The sequence below is a fragment of the Cydia fagiglandana genome, chromosome 13, assembly GCF_963556715.1.
Source record: "Cydia fagiglandana chromosome 13, ilCydFagi1.1, whole genome shotgun sequence".
Classification (NCBI taxonomy): Eukaryota; Metazoa; Arthropoda; class Insecta; order Lepidoptera; family Tortricidae; genus Cydia; species Cydia fagiglandana.
Window position 1 is genome coordinate 18462567 of NC_085944.1, and position 25066 is coordinate 18487632.

At 36.0% G+C, this 25066-nt stretch overlaps 1 long non-coding RNA gene across 2 annotated transcripts; it reads right to left on the reverse strand.

Annotated features, from left to right (window-relative positions):
• Nucleotides 1-6320: 6320 nt before the first annotated feature.
• Nucleotides 6321-7830, reverse strand: LOC134669829 (uncharacterized). Of its 2 annotated transcripts, XR_010098989.1 has the most exons (5): nucleotides 7736-7830; nucleotides 7494-7645; nucleotides 7283-7379; nucleotides 6831-7138; nucleotides 6321-6470 (listed from the first exon to the last, which is right to left on the reverse strand). It is a non-coding gene; the product is annotated as an uncharacterized LOC134669829 (long non-coding RNA). The 2 variants fall into 2 exon arrangements; XR_010098988.1 differs by having other exon boundaries at nucleotides 6325-6470; nucleotides 6831-7379.
• Between the last annotated feature and the right edge of the window lie 17236 nt (nucleotides 7831-25066).

Here is a 25066-nt window from a genome sequence, read left to right on the forward strand (position 1 = left end):
TTGATCCACTTCCCGGTTTCCGATTGAGCTGAAATTTTGCATAGGTACATACGTAAGTCGGGTGAAAATGCAATATTATGGTGTCATCGAGCTGATCTGATGATGGAGACCGGAGGTGACCATACGCACTATGTTATAAAACAACGAAACCTAATTGTGTTCGGGGTTTTTAGAATTGTCTCGATGAGCATTAGTTGCCTGTGGAAAGAAAAGTACAGTCAGCAATAAAAGCTTGTACCAAAAATTAAATTTTTGCCAAAAACTTATTCTAAGCATGTTGTATCAGTATCTCTATGTGTGTGTTACGCTAATGTTGCTTCTCCTTGAATCTCGGCTTAAGCTTCATCCTTTCACCAGTTCACACGCTTAATTCAAGTGTCGTATTTTAATGGCTACCTTATAGCGTCATGCTATAAGGTAGCCATTAAACCACTAATAATTCTGGCGTCTGTCTAAGGTAACCACTTAGACAGACGCCAGAATTAGCGTGTAACCGATGTCATAGACTTAAGTATTACTAACGCTAGAACGGTCCTGGTCCGGGCCGAGGCCTCCGACACTTTACTTCGATTTATCACTAGGTACATGACGGGTGATAGGTGATCACGTGGTGCTCTCTATAGAAAACTGAAGTGTCAGTCGCCTCGGCACGGACCCAGACCGTTGAAACCGGGGGAAAAAAAGAATGTCAATATAGATACCAATTTAGGCAGAGGTTTAATCAGAGAGAGGGCCGACCCCAAATGAAATAGGAAGAGGCACGGAGAAGGAAGAAGAAAGGTTCAATCAGATAATTTAGCTTTTTTTTAGCCCTGAATTTCTAGTATATCTACAAGAGATACGTGAAACTAATCCTGTAGGTAACTAATATTATAAATGTGAAAGTAACTCTGTATGTCTGTCTGTCTGTCTGTTACCGCTACACGTTTAATTAAACCGCTGAACCGATTAAGAAAAAAAAGTGTGGAGATAGTTTGAGACCCGGGACGGAGGATAATTTTTGCCATTGTCATTATCATCCCACCAAGACGAGGTAGGGGGCAGAACTGAAGCTAGTAGTAAATAATTGTACCGCTTTTTTTCAATCTCCACCTTCGACTTTTACTAAACCTAGTGTAAATCTCATTCGATATCGTGACGTGACGTTCGCTTGCGTTTAAGTTTAATTTTGTATGGGATTTTGAGTTTCCAAAACATCCCGTTAGCACGCTGTTTAAAGTTTCTTACAGTTTCTACTTTACTCTATCAATATCACAGGTAGGTACCCAGATAATTGATACCTCGCAAGTTATCAGATCAATTAGAGTATCAGATCTGAGCTTAATTGAAAATAAGATGGCCGTCTATAAGCGTTTATGCAATGGAATATGTAATACAGAATCAATTTCAATTTTAAATAACGATATCTTGCAAAACTTGTTTAGTATGGTTGCGTTTTGTAAACATCTCGTAATTTCGTTAGCATACATTTTCCCAATATGTTTTTAACTAAAATATACTTACTTAAAGTGTCATTCTATGGAACGTGCTAATAACTATGTAAACAATCCGCCATATTGAAATAGTCTCTGAATGATGAATTTACTAGTGACTTTTGTTTACATAGTTAGCAAGTTCCATAGAATTACACTTTAGTAACATAATTTGATTTTTTTGTTCCAGAACTCATGAAATATTTTTTTTAAATGTTTACCTTACCTAATCAAGTTAATTTTATCCTACACAGGATTTTTTGCTGTTGTTATGGTTATTGTAGCACCACTCAAAATCTCTCTGCTTAGCCTTAAGGTAAACGGGTAGAAAATGCCTTATGGCATTTAAGTCCGCCTTTTATACTGTAAGGTTTTTTTCTGTTGATAACAACACACAAATAAAATAATGTCGTAATTTAGTATCTATTACAGAGAATCAAAGAATGCTGAAATACCTAAATCAAGAGTCATTTATTTGCTCTAACTGCAAAATCTCTTTTGATTACGCAGTAATTCCGGTAGCATCGCCGGTCTCACAAACTCAATAGACTCTCTACATCACAACAACGTCGTATCTGACATCAAGCTTGACTCAGATACGTCTTTATTCCCGTCTCTGATGGAGGCTGGCACCCGCTCATTACATACGAAATTATCATGCGGTGGAAATTCGCATTGCATATCCACAAAGAACAATCTTCATCGGATAATGAGAGAATCGGGCTTGTTATTTGCGATGACGTGGCTTCATACGTGTTTTTATTAAAGTAAAGTGGCATTTTTTGTCGGGGTCCGAGGATATTTCTGGAAAAAGAGTATAATAATGACTTTTTGCTGTTTTCAAGGCACTGAAGAATAGATTTGACTTGTATGGGGTATAATATATATATATATATATATATATATATATATATATATATATATATATATATACCTGATAACTCACTGCAGTGGCGCAACGACCCGAAGTGGATCTTGGCCTCCGACAGCAAAGACCGCCATGCTACTCTGTCCAAAGCCGCAGTCCGCAGTCTGAAGGGCGTACTCTGGAGTACCAAGTGGCCGAAGGCCGTCTAAGTAGATGCCCTAGGTACCGCTGGCGAGACGAAGTGCAGAAAGACCTTAGCGAACTCGGCGCCGTCGACTGAACAGAAACGGCTTGTGGAATAAACTAGAAGCAATTTCTATTGTAGCAACAGTAAGTAGGCCCTTGCTTTCGAAGTTACAATGCACCTTACCGCTGAACTTGGCGATATGTATTTAAATGCACGCATTTTAACAATCTTATTATTTTTTATGCTTGATTTTACTTTTGCTATGAGACACAAACGAAGCAGTCATAAACGCAGGATTAGTTATCAAGAGATTAATTTAAAAGTATGTCAATTTGAGGGTCAACTTGTGCCCATATCTTTAAGACCAACATAATGTATGTTGTCTTCAATAATCATACGGACCGTAACACTTAAATTAACGTTGAATATAACTTTATATAGCCAGTGGGCTCTGAAAGGCGTAGCTGATATCCTCTCGGACAGACAGACTGACATATCGTGCGCTCTGCCACTCGCTACTCAACCGTACCTTTATGTAAAAAGACGTATATGCTATAGAAAGTCTTACAGATACGACTTTATTCTTAAAATATAAGAAGTCTTTTCACGGCATGTTAAATAAATGCTTGCCGATAAATTGATATCAAAATTGTTAAATTGGGTACGGTCGGCGTTAAAACTCTTGTACTTGTAGCTATTACAATAATTTATACTGAAAATTTATTTAAGCACCCTTTTATGCGTTGAACATGTCTGAGATCTTATAGAGTGGTTAAGTATAGGTTACGAACAAAATAATATATTAAGGAAATAGGAAGCGAACGTAGCAATATGTTTTTCAACAACAGGAGTTATTTTAATCACACTTGATTTGTTACATTTTAAAAATATATGTTTTGTGCTTACACTATTCTCTCATATGTTGGTCACCATTCATTATATAAGAGTTACACATTAATAGGTAGTTACATATATCTATACCTAAACTTAACATTTAACATTTGTGGCGCGCATGGAAATATTCCTTTAAAATCTCACTCAAAGTTCAAAACTGTCCCTATTCACCCAGTGAATACTTCTGTTTCCGCTGGTCTCGTCGCAAATTTAAGACTTTTGAAGAATATCTAAGATATTATGTTTGTTGGGAAGGATGTTTGTATACACTGGCTAATAATTAAGTCAAATGACGTTTGAAGAAGAAGACGAACAAGATCAGGTCATATTTACCATTAATACGTGTTATTTCAATAGAAAAATTACCAATAAGTGTTTCGTGAACGGAATGGAATATTAAAGCAAAGTTTAGTGAAGGTGTATTACACACTATAGACAGATTTGGAACCAAAGCCAAACATATCAATCACCCAACATGTTGCACATCGCATTTACCTGAGAATGCAACTATTTGTACGGCGTGACTGCATTCACGCATCCTTGCACGTGCTCTGCCCATTTTACCAAGAACCCCCACTGGTAACACATTATTACATCCAAGAGACCAACATAACTTGGTGATGTCATGTATTGAGAACTAATGCTTAAGCGGCGGCGGGCGGCACGTCACGAGTCATCATCAGATGCCATTTATTAGTAAAACGTCGTATTTGATCGTATTGTAAATGCACATACGACTTTTTGAAATACGCGGTGAGCCCGCGGCGGCACGACCGCGCATAAATTAGGAATGACGCCGTCGCACGAGGTCTCACAAAGGGGAGAACTCCTACCTTAAGATTGAGGTGGGTGCAGTCTTCTTTTTTTAAGTGTGGCTGTGCGGTAAGCGGATACTGCGGCCTATCTGCGTGAGGTTGTGTCATTAATATATGTTATATGTAATTTGAAGTTTATAAAAAATCGTTTCAAAGATATGACGTCATCGGGCTTTAGGAGAATCAAGTGGCTATACCCAGCCGCTTGCAATTCCAGGGATGCCATGCACTGTTAAAAATATTCAGGGAATTTTACATAATTTTAGGGCAACTTTCGTTGCCCTAACTTTTCTGTATTTTTACATAATTATGTAATTTTACAAGGCGTATGTAATTTTACATATCGACCTGATTTCATTATTATGTAATTTTACATTTATGTAATTTTACATAATCAAACAAATTGACGGTTATGTAAAATTACATTTATGTAATTTTACATAATCATACTGTCAGATATGTAAAAATCTCACTTATGTAATTTTACATAATCTGTAAAATCTCATTTATGTAATTTTACATATCCGTAAAATTTCACTTACGTACTTTTACATTTTTTTCGGTAATATTACAGGGTAATTGTATGTTTTGTTACAAATTTCGTATGTATAAATACATAAAGTTTGTGTATTAGTAATGATTTTTATGTATGATTACATTTTATTCAGTAATATTACCGAATTATTATGTATTTTGTTACAGATTTCATGTGTAAAATTACACCAACTTAATGTATTATTAATGTTTTTTGAGTATTTTTACTTTTTATTCGGTAACATTACACAATTATTATGTGTTTTGTTACAGATTTCGTATGTAAAAATACATTAAGTTTTTGTATTATTAATGATACTTTATGTATATTTACATTGTATTTGGTAATATCACAGAAGTAATATGTGTTTTATTACAGATTTCGTATGTGAATTTACACAAAGTACATGTATTATTAATGATTTTTTTAAGTATTTTTCCCTTTTATTCGGGAATATTACCGAATTATTATGTATTTTGTTACAGATTTCGTCTGTAAAATTACACAAACTTTATTTATTATTAATGTTTTTTTAAGTATATTTACTTTTTATTCAGTAATATTACAAAATTATTGTGTTTTATTACAGTTTGCGTATGTGATTTTACCACAAACTTTATGTATTTTTAATGATTTTTAAGTATTTTTCCATTTTATTCGGTAATATTACTGATACAATTTATGTATTTTTACATAAGAAAACTGTGATTTTAAATATGGGCAAGGTAAAATTACTTGTTGTTTGTGTATTATTACCTGTAAAATTAGGTAATATTTCATGTTATTAGGGGATATTTTTCTGTAAAATTCAATACAAATTCTGTACATTTACGGTAATTCTCCAGATTTAGTTATTAACCATACGTTAGTTTTTTTTCTTATGTATTTTAATTAATGCAGCCTGTCTGCAGACTGTATTTATTAAAGTACATGAGAAAACAAATACCAACTTGCTAATAGCAAAATCCTGAGAATTATCGATAGCATGTAAATGTACAAAATTTGTATTGAATTCTCTAGGAAATATCGCCTAATAACATGTAAAACGAACTAATTTTATCAGTCATAATATACAAACAACAAGCAATTTACAGTTTGGAGGTTATTTAATAAAAAACAAAAATACAAAGAAATAAATTTATTGATTTTCACACACTAAAATTATAGAGCACACGCGTATATACACGTCTACGTGCATATTATTATTATTTATTCTGTGACAGAGTACAAAAAGTAGAAGACATATACGACACTATAAATTATATCTTATGTACATAAGTACTTCTTATGAATTAGTCTTATAAAAGTTTCGGTTAATAAGGCCTATGTGAATCTAATGCGTGAAACCTATACCATTTCAAGTAACGAATTGTCTGAAAATGTTTGTTACTGACATTAATTATAGTTAGTTTTTTTAGCATTAGAAAGAACTTGCAAGAAGTTAAGCGATCTTGACATGTCTTTTAATTGAAAAACGCTTTTTAAAAATCAAAAACTATTACTTATGACTTCCTTCTTTAGGATTTATTTGAAAAATATACCTTTGTATAAATTCTAATGTGTTTTGACAGTCCACTGGACATTCCATATTCAAGTTGCAGTAAGCCGCCATCAATAGTTGTAACGACGTAGGCAGAATCTCAGTTTCGCTAACAATCGTTTTTTCTACCAGCAAGTAATATAATTATATTTTCATTATCTGTGGACAAAAAACATAATGGTTAAAACAGGTAATATAATAGGCCCCCAAATTTAATACTTCCTCCTCAAATAAGATAATTTATCGTATTACGTTAAGTGGCACTACTAGTGAGTAAGGGTACAAGTCTCGGGCAGCGCAGTTTTAAAAGGGTGTAAGTTCCATGCCCCTTTTACAACTAAGCTGCGCGACACTTGTACCCTTTTTCACTAGGGCCACAGGTTTATTCAATACATTTACGTTTTAACACTGTATGTTTCATATAGATTATATTATGATTAATTATAAATTATATGAAACATACAGTGTTATGCTTCGCAGGTAAGGCATTTTATCATTGTAATAATAATTAAGTCTCACCTAAAAATACAATGTTAGGCGCAGCTATTTCGGATAGCTCTGCAACTTGAACCCTGGTTAATGGTTCCTGGAAAAGAAAAAGTTAATAAGATTAGTAAATGGAACTACTATATTTAGGATGGTACCTCATCTGGAAGAAAATGGATTATGAATTATATCTTGGGTATTGCTCTCCCTCTATGTGACGGATGATCAAAATAGCGTGGGCCTATGTTGCACCAAACCTGAGTTCCACTAGGTACAGCCAGGGTTCAGCATCAGCTCTATCTTGTCAACTTCAAGCGTCAAATTTTTAAATTGACATCATACTGCAAAATAAATGTGGTTTGAGTCAGCACATTAATGCTTAACAGTAGGTATCCAATTATAGTCTATTCTACAATACACTACATTCTACAATTACACAAAAAATATTTCATTACGAAAAGTCAAATTAATTTAGATTTACTCACCTTTTTCAATGATATTTTTTAAAGTTGGGTCCATTATTGGAACAGCTTTCTTGATTGTTTGGTCTACTGACCAAATTTTAATAACGGGCATGTTTTACTGTAAAAGAATAACACAATTTATTAGTGTAGGTGACTATTTAATTAACCTACACAATCAAGCATGTACTAATATCGTTTTAAATTTAGATGTACTTAGCTAATAAATACTTACATTTTTTTAATGGCATACGACGAAAGCGGCTGCTCCAAGATTTTGTAGATCAGGTCTGATCCACCCTGGACGTGGACAGGACACGATATCAACTGGACTTTGTAAAGGACGCCGAGGAAACCGTTAGAAAAAAGTTGAACCGCGAACCCTTTCTGGAAGTACATAACGTTTTGAGGTCTAATGCAGATTTCACTAGATATTCGATGCAAGAAAGTAAAGGTATATCTAATACTTATATTTACCTGTTTTCTTGTATGCTATCTCCAATTTATTTACACGTTTACACAAGTACTACGTTCTACGCACAGCGAGTGAGCGAGCGCCATTTTGATGTGAAGTCATGAACTGCGCAGCGCATAGGTACAGGTTCGTGGCGGGTGGGGGGGGGGGGGGGTGCGCCTGACTAGCGATCGCGTGATCCATGTAGCTCGCGCGCCATTGGCGCGCGTTATAATATTGATCCGTGATTGGGTGTGTGCCAGTGCCGCACAAAATTCGTCCAATCCGCGAGTGCTAACGGATATGAATTCATATTTGAAGATTTATAGTTTATTTTTCGAAATTAATAATTAGGTACACAATTTTACCAATAATTGCTGACATTGGTACATATAAATAACATCGTAAGTTTTGTTGCTTCCAACTTTGATGCTGTAATTCACATTAAGGGGTTCCCTGGAGCCAATGAATGACCTATCTGAATCCCTTAGTTTTCTAATTTTTTTTTTGTAGCTTATCATACGGTAAAGTTGAAAAGAATTTATGTACGAAATAGGTATCATTTGATATTTACCAATCGCTTTTCGGTGAAGAGGAAAACATGGTGAGGAAACCGGACTAATTCCAACAAGTTTCCTAGTTTCCCCTCTGGGTTAGAAGGTCAGATGGCAGTCGCTTCTGTAAAAACTAGTGCCTACGCCAATTCCCGGGATTAGTTGCCAAGCAGTTCCCAGGCTCCCATGAGCTGTGGCAAAAAGCTGGGATAGCGCGAGGAAGATTTATTATCATAGGGTAAAGTGCCCTATTACCAGCCACCTGCATTAATCGTTGAATAACTTTTATAATATGTCCAAAACTACACGGAATGTTTGTAAGTATACACGGTGTAATATGAGGAAACCGAATAGCTTTAACCACGCATTTCTGAGGTCAAAAGAAAGAAAAAATGTAAGATGAGTTTAGGTATACTTCACCAAAAAAAAATTTTTTTGTTGTTTTGTTTTTTCAATTTCTTAAATGTACATGTACATAAAAATAAATGTTATTTGATGTTGATTGGTAAACTTTTCACTTAAAATTGATTTTTACATTTTTTTTTCGTAAAACCTACTTTTTGCAAAGCGTTACTTGTCACTTTTTGATATCTATCAAGAAGGATATTTTAGACTACGTCCCATAGCAGCAACATCACCATCAAAAAGGTCTTTTACACTCTGTAACAATAAAAACTTGTTTTTTTTTAATTAATATTATCTCTGAAACTAGGCGAATTTCAAAAAAGTTTATAGGACATTTTTGTCTCTAAATATGATCAGGAATACGCAGTTAAAATTATTCGGTTTAAAATATTTCGGTTTCCTCATGTTACACGGTGTATTTGTCCGCGATTATCTCGCGTTTAGCTGAACCGATTTTGATGTGGTTTTCAGAAAAGTGTTTGTTACATTCGGGAGAAGGTATTAGTATACATAGAGCTGAGCTGATGCTGAACCCTGGCCGTACCTAGTGGAACCAGAAAAGACAAAACTGTGGAAAAATACAATTGGACAGCGCGGCAATGCCGCCAGCCTTCTTGGCACCCTGCCCAAAGGCACAGAGCTGGAGCCAGGTTTTTATTTATAATTTTAGTTTATATTGTAGTTAGTTGTAGCTTTATGTAGTTTTTAATTACATGTAGTTAATAATTTTTTGTAACATATTTGCCGTGACTTAATTTTTTAATAAAAAGAGACTTCATGATCGATTACCTTTTTTCTAATTGGGCCATTTTACCCTATCCCATATTTACTTAAAAATTAATTGGGAGGAAAACTAACTTTTTATCCCGCCAGGTGGTGGTGGCGAATTAGCGACTTTACCTCGCTTTGACATAAAAACTGTCAAACCACATACATTTTTTGTAAGTTATTCTATTCTTGTAAAATTTTCTCAAAAATGCCTATATCTGATATGAATATTTGACATATTTATTTTTAGAGACGTCAAAGACGAACCCAAATAAATAGGTACCTACCTAGATATGTATGTAGATTTCGTATTAAGTAACTAAGTATTTCTATCTTTACATAATATTAATGAATCTATTTATCTTTAAGTAGGTATTAGTAGTAACGATGTGGTGTGAGCACAAACCGATTTTGCCTAAAATTAATTAGGTAAGTACAGTCACCTGCAATAATATGTTACTCTTCGAAGGCCGCAATAATATGTGACACGCTCTTATGGCTCTACAGATAAGGTCGTGTCAGATATTTTTGCGGCCTTTGAAGAGTAACATATTATTGCAGGTGACTGTACCTACTTACTAAGTAAGTACCTAAGTACCTTCTTAATTTCGACCGCACGGGCGGCATTCTCAGCAGGTTAAAACTTGTTCACGGAATTGTATTAGGGTATTCCACCTGTCCAGTTTCTGTTTCTTTGTCCAATGTGTGTTTTGTCTCACATTTTGCTTGAGAGAGAGAGTGAGATGCCATGACATTGGACAAACATATCATTGGACACATTACCGCACCGCACCAAGGTCATTGCGACGCACCCATAAGTAAGACCTTGACAACAACCTTGTCCGGTGTGTCCTTGGTGCGGTGCGGTAATGTGTTAGCACTGTTAGCAGCTTTATGGTAACATTCCATTTCTAACCGCAGCTGCACTACCGGTACTGAACGCGTCGCTGTCATTGTCAATTTCCATAGTAAAATTGACAGTAATGCAGCTGCGGTTAGAAATGGAATGTTACCATTAGGCATTAAGTAGTTTGTGTTCTATTCTATGTATGTAGGTAAAGGATAACTCACGCTCACGTTAGACCGGGCCGCATCCGGGCCGGAGCTTCCGGCGCTTAGGTACGTTTCTATGACATGACAGGCGAACACGTGATGCATTCCATAGAAAACGATGCGCCGGAAGCTCCGGCCCGGGCACGGCCCGGTCTAAAGTGAGTCACCCTTAATGGGTAGTCGTATGTTACCAGACGAACTCGCGGGCAAGAGCTAGGAATTCATAAATGTGAAAAAAACCGGACAAGTGCGAGTGGGACTCGCCCACCGAGGGTTCCGTACTTTTTAGTACTTATTCTCTTTATTTATTTTTCTTCTTAAGTTAGGTTAATTATAATATGAATATAAAAGTAAAATATAAAAACACTTACAAAATAATAAAAAAAAGTTATAAACACACAGTACTTATTTATTGTTATCACTCACACTTAATAATGAGAGAGTGAGATGCACTGACATTGGACAAAGAAATTGAATGCAAATTTGACAGGTGAAATACCACCCTAAGGGCCCCTTGCACCATTCCACTAACCCGGGGTTAACCGGTTAAATCTGGAGTTACCTTGGTTACCAGTACAATTTGACACTGGATTAACGGTTTAACCGGTTAACCTCGGATTAGTGGGACAGTGCAAGTGGCGCTAAGTTAGTTAAGTAGTGGTTTGGTATTTTTACTTTTATGCTGTTTAACTTGTTTGAAATAAAATAAATAAAAATGTAATGTAAAGACACACATTGAAATAGTAAATTTGCAGAAAATTAAAGAAATATTGGAAAATTTCATTGTATTGTTTTTAATTTTACTGGCATTTTTCTGAATATTACATAATAGATAAGTAAATTTACATAAAAAAAAATTCACGAAAGTAGGTAAAATCACGACACTTTTATGTAAAGTTCCCCGCGGTACGCGTGTTGTTTGCTGTTGGTGCTGTTGTTGATGTGTTGTTGTTGGTAATGTTGTTGTTGCTGTTGTAATTGTGTAGTAGTTTGTTTTCCAAAGGGAAAAAGAAATAAAGTTGTACTTTTGCTAGGACAAAAAGATCCGCTTGCGAGCACTTCATTCCTGCAGCTCGGCCTTCGGCCTCGCGTGTTTGGGAAATCGAAAAGGACGCTCCGGGCCTTCGGCCCTACGCGGAGCTCGGCCTTCGACCTTCGCTCTGCCGTGTCACGCCTAACTCCGTTAACTCGAGTTACATGAGTTACGAATAACCAGTCTAAATCGTCTTAAAAACCATTAAATATATATCTTCTATAAGAAAATTTTGAAAATCTTCATTATTTACTGAGAAAAGCATATGGCTAACTCATGTAACTTCATTTTTTTGCCGATGGCGTCAGGCACAACTCAGTTAACTTAAGTTGTATGACTGACACAACCAAAATATCAACATCGTTTCTTAAGTTACCGGAGTTAGGCATGACTGGCCGAGCGCTTGATTTATACGACAACAATATTCCTATAGTAATACGTGTCACGTCTGATCACGCGAATGTCATGTAACTTGACTTACATGACTTCGTGTGACCACTATAGTATGGAAGAGTTGATCATGCGGAAACATTTAATTCGAATAAAATGAAAACTATTCAATTATGCGAAACAAAAATTAAAGGGCCCAGTCTGTGACCATATTTCCTACATGTAGATTAGATAAAATAAAAAAATTACGACGAACCGTCAACGATAACAGCATTTGAATCTTTAAAACTTTAAACGTAATTATCTCGAAACTCGACTTTTAAAGTTACATGAGATGCGCGTGACACGGCAGCGCTGGGTTTCGAAGCTCAGCGCCGCGTTAAAAACTGCCAGGGTCCCTCTATGACATTTGGTCGAGCACCACCTAGGTCTGACCGTTTGGCCGGCCCGTCCAACAATTTTCTGACCGGAAGCGGTAGACCAAAAGTCGGAATTTTCTGGAGATCACGAGACCGCCCTCTATATGAAACTGTCAAAGTCTAACACACCACGAACCTCCTTCTGGGAGAACAATTGTGTCATCAGTCAGTCGTATTGCAGCTTTATATAATATAGAAAAATACGTAAATAATAAAATTATTTTTGTCCCTGACATTCCATGTAATTTTACAGATTTTATGTAAAAGTCCATTGTCTTAGTGATTACTATACAATACATATTGAATATGTAAAAAAAAACATATTCACGGCCTCCTTAGCCTATTAGTTGATAGTGACCCTGCCTATAAAGCAGGACGTCCCGGGTTTGCATCCTGGTCAGAGCATTTATTTGTGTGTCTATTATCACGTAATATATTTGTTCATCAGGAGTTATGGATGTTGCCTATGTATTCAAGAATGTATCGATTATACATTTATACCTAAAGTGCCCACAACACAATCCTTATTGAGCTTACTGTGGGACTAGGTTAATTTGTGTAAAATTGTCCTATATATTATTTATTTATTTTACCAGTAAATTTACAGAAAATATGTAGGTATACCATTAAGAAGATATTGGTAAATTTCATTATATTGTTTGTAATATTACTGACATGTTTCGGAATATTACATAAGACTTAAGTAAATTTACATAAAAATGTATTTTTCAAAAGAAATAATAAATTTGCGAGATTTTTATGTAAAATACCCGTTCCAATTGTTAAAAATCAATTGTAGTATTACAGATATTTATGTAAACGAGCATTTCTTAGTGACTATTACATATGTATCGTGTAAAAAGACCCATTTGAACAGGAAGTTTACAGAAAATTTGTAAAATTAAAAAAATGTTGGGAAATGTCATTATGTTTTTTGTAATTTTTCTGATATTTTTCGGAATATTACATAAGAAGTAAGTAAATTGTAATAAAAATGTGTTTCTCAATAAAAAATGGTAAAATTACGAGATTTTTATGTCAAATTCCCGATTTAATTGTTAAAAACACATTAAAAAAGTATTTGTCCCAAAAGTTCCATGTAATTTTACAGATTTTATGTAAACGTTCATCTCTTAGTAATTATTACATATTTATTATGTAAAAATACCATTTAAACAGTAATTTCTACAGAATATATATGTAAAATGAAGAAATGTTGGGAAACTTCATAATGTTTTTTGTGATTTTAATGACATTTTTTGGAATTTTACATAAGACGTGAGTAACTTTACACAAAAATGTAATTTTCACAAAATTAGGTAAAATTATGAGATTTTTATGTAAAATACCCATTTTAATTGATATAAACACATAAAAAAATGTATTTGTCCCAAACATTCCATGTAATTTTACAGATTTTATGTAAACTTCTATCTCTTAGTGATTATTATATATTTATTATGTAAAGCGACACATTTAAACAGTAAATTTACAGAAAATATGTAAAATTAAAAAAAATTTTTGGAAATTTTATATTATTGTTTGTAATTTTCCTGACATTATTCCGAATATTACATTACACGTAAGTAAATTTACACAAATACGTAATTTGAAAAAAAAATGGTAAAATTACGAGATGTTTATGTAAAATTCTCTTTTTAATTGTTAAAAACACATCAAAAAAAGTATTTGTCCCAAACATTCCATGTAATTTTGCAGATTTTATGTAAACTTCCATCTCTTAGTGATTATTACATATATGTTATGTAAAAAGACCATTTAAACAGTAAATTGAACAGAATATATGTAAAATTAAAGAAATGTTGGGAAATTTCATAATGTTTTTTTGTAATTTTACTGATATCTTACGGAATATTACATAAGACGTAAGTCAATTTACATAAAAATGTATTTTTCACGAAAATAGGTAATATTGCGAGATTTCTAAGTAAAATTCCCTCTTCAATCGTAAAAAATACATACCAAAATGTATTTATCCCGAACATTCCATGTAATTTTACAGATTTTATGTAAATATTCATGGCTTAGTGATTATTACATAAATTTTATGTAAAACTACATAAAAATTATTGATTTTACCGAAAAAATGAAAAATTTACGAGAATTACGTAAAATGTCATATTTTTCCGTAAATTTCCCAGATTTTTCGGGAATTTTACAGGATTATGTATTTTTTTTGCATGTAAAATTACATAATTTTTAACAGTGTGTGTGAAATTGAATGTTTATTACTATAAACATTATTTTATATACTTATGAAGATTCGTAAACCAGGTCTATCGCCAGCCAGTGGTTTTAGGAAGTTCTGGACTCATTTATTTAGAATATTATCTACACTCGCGAGCAAAGAAACGGAATCACTTCACATGTTTGGCTTCTCCGCTCAATATCATTTCTATTTTTCATGCAATCCTGAATAAAATGGTATCCGACGAAAGCTAATAATATGACTTATTGGAAAATACCAAATTTTTATTTGAATCAGGTTAGACAACTGAAAAAAGCGCGCTTACGTTGTGCAAACATTAAATTTATATTTTCCAAATCTGATTAATTTGTAAATTTAATCACATTCCTATTTTTAACCCCGAAGGAAACAGAAGGGTGTAAGTTTAATATCATAGGAGGGAGCCTACGCTAATTTGAATCGATTTGAGTAAGTTTTTAATCGAATGTCTTGTCTTTTGGAGCAAGGATTCTTAGCTATGTTTGGTGAAAATGTGCTTTTTCTTACACTTTTTTCGCCAAGTTAACTTTTCTTTTTTACTCACAGGTAGGCCCAGGTTTTACAGTAATAATGTATAAAAAATGGTACTGCCGGTAGTTACGAAAACGCAGTGTTAACGCTAATGACGTCGGCACTAAATCAACAGGCAGCCCCTGCAGGTAATTACGGTTTATGCTCATCATATTTTGATGTAAGGCTGTAAGAAACCGCTTTCGAAATTTAATAATGTTAACTGGAGCTGATATTTAACATTGGGATAATCATTATAAAATCGAAGAGGATCGAAGTGAAGTTAAAGAATATGGATCAATCGTAATGAAAAATCATTAGTAATAATGCGATACCTCTATGACTGGAAAAGTCAGAGGCGTGCGCATTTTTTAATGCTTCATTTATAGTATATTAATTAGGTATCTGTTTGTTACATAATAGCAAAAATGATCGTTTGTGATGCTGCATCTATAAATAATCTATTCAGCAGGTGTATGATGGTCTCCATTGTGACATCAATGCAGTCGGCAGTAATGTCGGGCTGCAATTACTGCAGTCCTGCTTATCTGTATCGTAACGGTACCTTAAATGGCTGTCTTACTCTTTCAATAGTGCGGCGTTACAAATTATATTTATCACGTCAAAAATTGCCTCAACTGACTCAACGTACAAACCTTAAACCTCTATGTAGTGGTAATCATACACATCTGCTTTTCCCCTCACATTCGACCGTCAACATCCAGCCTCAACCTGGCATAAGTCCGCTTTCAATTACCGACGGTTATACATATTTATGATCTTTGCCACTGTATCCATAAAGACTCGAACCTAGCCGGAATCTATACTCTTTAATACTTTACTCTATTGAACTTTACGACCTCCGTTGATAAATGTAGTATGTGTCTTAGAACATTTTGGAGATAGGATGTTTTAGTTATGCTCTTGAGTATTTCTATGCTAGTAGTTGAGAACTGGCGTATGTGTCATAAGAAGTTCTTGGATACATTACGTTTTAGGTAAGTTAGTATACATGTGCATCTAAGGCTGGCCAGATTCTGTACTTAATACATTATTCTCTTGAACTCCTGTTTCATCACAGATGATAAACGACGTAAGTGCAATAGAAAGTGTTTGTAGAAATGTCGTTTTAGTGCGAGAAGGAAAGTGTGCATCTAACACTAGCCCACGAGGCGCGCGACCGCAGCGACCTCGCTTCGAATGAATGCTCGTCCCAGTACACCTAATGAAGGTAATGGTGTTTGGAAGATAATTAGATTAGAATTTAAAATGTATTTAACGTCTTATAACTCGATGAACACCGGTAGCATACACGAAAAAGTGTCACGTTGTGGACAGATCTCCATGGTAACGTTGTGGACTGGTCTCCATGTAACGTTACGGCCACGTTTTCTTATGACGTTATCACGCAAAATTATCGTCCGTAGGCGTAAACCGACTTTACAGACAACTATTTTTTTAGGGTTCCGTACCCAAAGGGTAAAACGGGTCCCTATTACTATTTTCCGTAGTTTCCGTCTGTCACCAGGCTGTATCTCACGAATCGTGATAGATAGATATATTTCTGTTGCCGATATAACAACAAATACTTACTAAAAAGTACGGAACCCTCGGTGGGCGAGTCCGACTCGCACTTTTGACGACGACCACTCTGGCTTAGTGGGTAGTGGCCCTGCCTGTGAAACCGATGGTCCTGGGTTCGAATCCCAGTAAGGGCATTTATTTGTGTGATGACACAGATATTTGTTCCTGAGTCATGGTTGTTTTCTATGTATTTAAGTACATATTTACATATTATATATATCGTTGTCTGAGTACCCACAACACAAGCCTTCCTGAGCTTACTGTGGGACTTAGTCAATCTGTGTAAGAATGTCCTATAATATTTATTTATTTATTTATATACTTGTCCGTTTTTTTTTTAGTAATAAGTGGGAACTGTAGGCATATCAGCCGTACGAGGTATAGACAACCAGTTGAATTTATTTGTGCGAGACAACTGTCACCAATGATGATGATGATGATATCCTGTTATCCCTCATCAGGGATATAGGGCTCTCAGAAGGGATTTCCATTCTTTGCGGTCCAGCGCTGCCTCCTCCAGCTCCGCCCAGCCGAGGCCAACTGGTGCAGCCCATGGTATAATAAATAATATACTCCGCCTGGTACTCTCTTCCCGTCTTTTCTAGGTCACCTGACTGACACAAGCCTACGTCATCATGCGACAGCGCTATATGATAATATGCGATAGCGCTATATATAGCGGCCATGTTATTGTGACGTAGGCTTGTGTCACTCTGGGAAGAGAAGACCATGTTTTATTAGACTATGGTGCAGTCTGTTTTTCCACTGTACGCCCCCAGGTGGTAAGTATGTACTGCCACCAATAGAAAAAGATTTCCAAAAACAGTGTTAATGTGTGTCATTATAAACTTCTGGAAATCTACTAAAGATTTTTTTTTGTCATGTCATGTCGAAACATACTTAACTAAAAAACTGAGTTCGGTCGACTGATACATCAACATTGATTTGATCATGTCATAAATATTAGATTTTGGCTAATAAAATAATAATAGATACTGAGATTAATTTTAATCTTTTTAAATAGTAACAATAATATAATATCAGAAAAGTCTTAATGGCAAACGCCACTTATTTATCGTGTGGTCGAAAACATAATAGGCGTTGAAAACCTAATTTTCAGGTAAATAATAAATTACCTATATAAATTTTCAGGTAAAGAATTTAAGGTATATGTTTGGATCCAATTTTATTTCAGATACCGCTAATTGGCGTAGCAGGGCAGAATTACCCACACCCACCCGCGTAACCACAACCACCTTGGGCTGTGCCCTGGGCTCTGCCGTCGGCGCGCGCTGCGCGGGCGCGTGCCTGGGAACCGGCGGCGCGCGCGCGTTCTCACGGCCCCTCTGACCTGCCCCCCACCCCGCACCCCGGGCGTGCGACCACGGGAATTATTCTAAACGCGCAAAGACGAAATGTTAGCCAAAGTAACAAAACACCTAAATCGACTTTACGACATAGTATGCTCCAATAGGGATGTTTCCTGTACTTAAAATAAATTATTTCAAACCGTGCATGAAATAAAGCACCAATTATTAAAAAAACATAGATAGCAGCTATTTTTAAACACAATTTGTATTTAATAAATCGGATTGAAATATAAAAAGTAGGTGAGTTTACCGTGACGTCACTACATTAGTTTTCGTATAAATTCCATATTAGAAAATCGTTTTGACAGTTTTAAAAAAGAAGCTGATTTGACTAGTAGGAATGTAGCCTATCCTACTTTTCTAAGATACTTCCGAGAAAAAATGCACGAGTTATAAGGTAGATCTGCCTGTAATATTTGAAGAGTTCCCTCATATTCTTCAGGATCTAATCACTAGACTGTGAAGTCCACCTTTTTAAACAAAAAGAGAAGAAGAAGGTAGGTATACCTATTTAAAACACGACGAATTGAGAACTTCCTCCTTCGAAATCTTCAAGCTGGTTAAAAAATATAAGCTGCGCCGCGCTTTTTTACTTAGGTAACCGGCGAGCTGGGAGTTTGATACTGGCACGAGGAGGTGAGGATTGTCTCTAAGGGTCACTTGCACCATCCCACTACCCGGGGTTAGCCGGATAGACCTGGAGTTACCATGGTTACCAGTTCTAATTGACACTGGATTAACGGTTAAACCGGTTAACTTCGGTTAGTGGGATCACCATCCATTCAAGTGGCGCTAAGAAGTCTAGAGCTCATTTTACATTAGATCTACATCTAACAACACTCGCCGACGCTCTTTCCTACTCGAGAATACACAATCTCGTCTTATGACCTTTTTAAAGGCAGAGGCAGGTAGCGAGACGTGTGGGTTTTGTATGTGGCTTCCAGTAGGCGGCGGTCTATTGTAGTTTTTTGACTTCAATACCCTTGACTGTCTTTTGACGGAATCCAGACTAACTAACCGGCTTCTATACAGTGAATGGGGTTTTTGTAACCTGTGCATAAGGAATTCCTTGATATTTTGAGGGAGTCACTGTACCAAAATTAAGTGATACAATAACTAAATAAAGAGTGATTCAGGAGATATGAGTAGGATCAACGAAATGTCGAGATATATATCAGTTTGGAAAAGAGTAAGAGGGTGGCAGTTACTTTTGGGGCGTTGTTTTATACGCTGCTATTAATATGCTGACTGTACCTAGTATAAAATGGTACAACTCTGCAGTAGTAGCAGCAACGCTGCAACAGTAATGCTGGAAGAGTAATGCTGGCGCACTTACCATCCCAAGATAAATCTTTAATAATATGGCGACTAGGTGAGATATGCCTGTCTTCAACAAAAAAAAACCCCCTGGTTGCCAAAATTGCTCAAAATTGCCAATTTTGAGCTTTTTAAGTGGGTACTCGTACTTACGAGCGAGGTGTCAAATGTATGTAAGTAATGTCAAAAATATGTACTATTAAAATGTTAATGTGTTTATAGGTTTGATTTTTTACGCGAGGGATACCATTTTTTTCAATGGATATATGAAAAATCCACCGTTTAGACCAAAACTTGAATTTGCGAGCTTACAGAACACTCGTCCAGTCGCTCTTAACCAATCCACCAACCTTTAACTTTAACATAAAAATCAGATAATTTTTTCTTTCGAATGCCGCTTCTGGGGGCCGATTTTTTAATTTCCATCGCTCGATTTCGTCACTCGAAAATCTGTGGAAAACGGAGAAATGCTAATTTTTGAAATACGTGCGATCGAAATTTGGAATCTATTGGTATTGACCACTCGATTTCAATTCTATTAGTAGAATTTAAATGCCTGGTAGTGGAGATATTATTTAACGAAATACTCGATATCTAGTGGTCGAAATTCAAAAATCGGCCCCAGAGCAGTCTTTAGTTAAACTAGAGAGCAGAAGTAGCTGGGTAGCTGAATAGTTTCATATTATTACACGTAATTATAAAAACTCTTCTTTATTTAGTTCATCTTTATCTCAGTAACAATTTCTTGCAAGTAAAAAGCTAAACGACCTGAAATTCTTTTCTTTTAATAATAATCGCGCACAACCATTACACCCAAGTTATTTTTAAACAACTTTAGACCCCTTGGACTCCAAAATGTTATGAATTTTCCCACGAATCTCGCCCATACTTATGCTATACTTTAGCAGCCATTTTATTGTTACCTTGGAGCCTATAAGAATTATAAGTAATCAGGGGTCTAACTTATACTGGTTTTTCTGAGGCACTGCTACATAGGTAATGGGAATGAGCCAGTGTATTATCCAAGATAATAGGTACAAGGCACATGGTACAGACTGGCGTATGTGTTTTGCAATTCTAAAGTTCCGTTTACATAGAGCGATTTCTCGCACGTGTTGCCGAGAATATTTGAGGCATGAAATCGTATTTAGAACTGAAGGCGATAAAAATGTTTATTCATAATTATACTTGGTCAAACAAATCGTGTCAGTAGAAAAAGGCGGCAAATTTAAAAAATGTAGCCGCGAAGGGTTATCGTTCCATAGAAAATATAAATTTCGCGCCTTTTTCTACTGACAAAATTTGCATGACCAAGCGGCGTAGCACGGTCGCGTTTTTATCCCTTGTCACCATGCCTGTCACGTTCTAACAAGTATGTAAGTGCGAAAGGGATGCGCATAGTGATAGTCGATAAAAATGGAACCGTGCTGCGCCCGCAAGTATATGTATGTAAACATACTAATGATGAGTCTAGTACAAACAGCAACCTTATGCCTTTTGTAATAAGGTTAAGAACTGTCAGTTAACAGTCTGATGGTATTACTATTTATCGTAGACGTATGGTAAAACACACTTATCATGCCTACTACTAACAAAATCACCATCAGGTTAAAAGGTTTATATTATAAAGCTGTATAGGCATTATAAACTTTATAATACCTATACAGCGAGCTGCAAAAGTGCATACCCACTTTATAAATGATTTTCAATATATTATAGGTATCGCTGTTCTTATAGAGTTAATATAACTTCTACTTTGTTAGGACAATTCTATTTTCGACACAAAAATCTTGTAGGTACTTCATGTAAAATCACCTTAACATGCCCATAGGACGCTTTAGAGGGAGGTAAAAAGGTTTTTGCACAGGTAGCTCCCGTGTACATCATTATGATGCTCATACATGCCCGGTATGCACCGGTACCGGTAGCTGGTCTAGGCTTCGCTAACAAAACGCGTAATTAAGGGAGATGGGAAACACGGTAATTTTCCGCCGCGGAGTATTGCTTTTACGTGGTACTTAAATCTTTGCACGAGCGTGCATTCTAGCTAATATTTTAATCTTTAACAATAAATGTTGCTCGTGCTTTAGAACTTCGACTTTGTAGATCGACAAGAAATTGTAGAAAATTATTGAGGGCGCCACTTCCTACGGAACTGTCACATTTTTGTCGTAAAATGCTTAAACATGGCAACAATTTAATATGACTCTTTTTTAGTTCATTTAATTTATTTAATTTCTACTATTTTATGTCGCATTATACTTAATAGTTCAAAAGGAAAAAAACCTAATCTTTTAATTATTAAAATAGTAAGAAGTAAGCACGCGGGTTTAATATCTAGGATTATGAGCTTAAAAGCGGTTCAATACATAAGTTTCACGTTACGAGCTAGAAGCGAGTTGAAAAATATGAGCTTTATACATATATTTATTTTTATATAACATAAGTACCTACATAGTTTTTAATGTCAATTTTCCTTTTCCTTCAGTAGGTAGCCTAATAAAAATAATATGCCATAAATAACGCCATAATCAACAAAAGCGTCAGGCGCCATCAATATTGTACTAAGACACAGTATTTTGATGTTTAAAACTACAAATTTAGCTACATAAAATGTAATAAAATTACTTCATTTCCATGTTCCAGTGTGTGAAACACTAAAACGCAACGAAAACAGGTTACTTTATACGGAGTTTCGTATACAGAAATATCAAATTCATTACATTTCTGTACAGAATAGGCCATTACAACTAGCAATCATTACTTAATCAACATAAAAATATTTTATGCGCTATTTCAATATGAAATACTGGATTTCATTAGACGAAGCACGTCCAATGGCAAATGTGTATGCGATATTACAGCCGCTATCAGATATATCGGAGCGGCTAAGGTGCTCACAAATATCTGAACACGCCTCTATTATCAAGGGGCTAGAGTGCGTGTTCAGATATTTTTGAGCACCTCGGCCGCTCCGATGTATCTGACGGCGTTATTACAACAATATCGTAACGCAGCGGGACAAGTGCCTTTATTGTGGTCGTAACAATAATCCAGTCGCATCGTTACCGCACCAAGAGTTATCGTAGGCGACGTGTGTGCGTCCTTATTCCAGCAAAGCGGTATCATGGTCGCATTTTTATCACTTGCCATGCGATGCGTCACTTTCGCACTTACATATTTGTTAGAACGTGACATGCATGGTGACAAGTGATAAAGAGCCGACCATCTTAGCCCTACAGAAGCGGTATCATGGTCGCATTTTTATTACCTGTCATGCCATGCGTCACTTTCGCACTTACATATTTGTTAGAACGTGACAGGCATGGTGACAAATGATAAAGAGCCGACCATCTTAGCCCTACAGCAGCCGTATCATGGTCGCATTTTTATTACCTGTCATGCCATGTGTCACTTTCGCACTTACATATTTATTAGAACGTGACAGGCATGGTGACAAATTATAAAGAGCCGACCATCTTAGCCCTACAGCAGCGGTATCATGGTCGTTTATCATCTGAATCATCAATATCATCATACAAATAAATGCCCTTACCAGGATTCGAACCCGGACCGTCGGCTTCAGGCCAGACCGGTCGTCAAATGACGATCATAATATTCATAATTAAAAATAATGGCAAACTGTTTTGTGAAATCAGTTCTGTTTTCGTACTTTTTGTCACGTTTATGTAAAATCTTAAAATACTTGTAGGTACACATATACATACATACTATTCTATAGAATAGGGTCGTGAGCTGCGTCGCTGCCGATGCAATCTGCCTGCTTTACGGCCGCCGGCACGCTTTGCCCCGCCTGATTATACTATACACAATATATACAATACATATACATATTATGGCTTCACCCGGACTATATGGACATATAACTATTTATTAGTGATGTACCGACTATTGATTTGGCCGACTAGCCGACTAGCCGACTAATCGGCGCTCGAATGGCCGATTAGTCGGCCGACTAGTCGGCTAGTCGGCCAGATCATTAGTTTCGTATAATTTCAGGTGAAAAACAATAGTTTTGCTCCTTTGGTTGCGCTATTCATCATATATTATTAGCTTAGCTAAAAGGTGTTCTCTACAGGTTCAAAGAACTATCACAAGAATCCTCGTTCGATTTCTGTATTTCTTTTATTTTGCGATCCTGAGCAGACCGTCAGTATAACTTGTAGGAGGTATTTCCAAGGCTCTATTTCCCGTACGTAGTCGCCAGTTAAGAACCTATCACCTATGGTCAGCGTCTTTACGAGATTACGAGCAACGTGCCCTGTTTATAAGTCTCTAAATTATGCAATAACTTTAACAGTTCCCCATGGCTCCACCATTAAAAAAAAAAACAAAAACGGAATAATAATAAAATCATTTAACCTTAGAACATGGCCATGAATTTACACGAGAATCAGTTGAGATCGACAACACGAGAGGAAAACACCAGCCCACCAACATACGATGACGATCAAACGGCCAAATTATATGAACAAAAGTTTTCGTCTGCATCCTGAATAGGTATTTTGGTAAAATAGACGCAAAACATATGGCAAATATTGACTGTTGATTTCTTTTTTTTTCTGTTTTCTTTCACTAATAAAGTGCCGACTAATCGGCTATTTTTGCCGACTAGTCGCCGACTAATCGCCGACTACAAATGTGGCCGGATAGTCGGCTTTCCCGACTAGTCGGCGACTAGTCGGTACATCCCTACTATTTATGTCATTCGATGGGGTAAATCATAGATATAGTCAGTCTAAGCTAAGTCTGTAACCAGTGACAAAGTGTGCCAGTGCTCGTCATATTTTCTTATGTGTTTTTGGTGAATTGACTTTAAGTAGAAAGGAAATATATAGTAGTACCAGGCGTAGCTCACTCCGCGATTTCATCGGTTTGCTACAGGTAGCTAAAATACTTCCGTTCCACACCAATTTTGGGGAAAGCCATAAGCCGCGCGTGGCGCTGTCGCCACCTAGCGGCCATATCTGTGCTGATCGTAATAGACGCGTTTTGTTAGAGAGTGAGTCTTCTGTACCTAGTACTATTATTTATTCTGTGGTAGTACGCATACAAATGACAACTAATCCCAAGAAGTGACGTAGGTAATAGTTTTTACGAAAGCGACTGCCATCTGACCTTCCAACCCAGAGGGGAAACTAGGCCTTATTGGGATTAGTCCGGTTTCCTCAGGATGTTTTCCTTCACCGAAAAGTGACTGGTAAATATCAAATGATATTTCGTACATAAGTTCCGAAAAACTCATTGGTACGAGCCGGGGTTTGAACCCGCGACCTCCTAACTTATTATGCTGGTTAGTATAGAGATAATTAATTCTCGTTGCATCATGGAATTACATCCCAGGGAAGCACGTACAGTGTCTTCATCTGCATCATTGCACATGACTACCGAACTTACTAAAATGCCGTAAGTAACAGGAACGCTCGTAACTGTCCAAACTTATACCTTACTTGTTTCTAATAAGGTTGATTATCAGTTAACTGTATGGACGATGGAACAGTCGAGTCCACAAGCTTTACAAGCCGTTCTGATAATATATAATATGTTTATTTTAATAAGTTATTTTACATTCAATATGTTATACATTAGTGCTAACCCGTAGTATTATTATTTATTCTGTGCTACTGATTAACAACTGTTGTTATTGTTACAATATAAATAAAATATATTTACACACCCTTA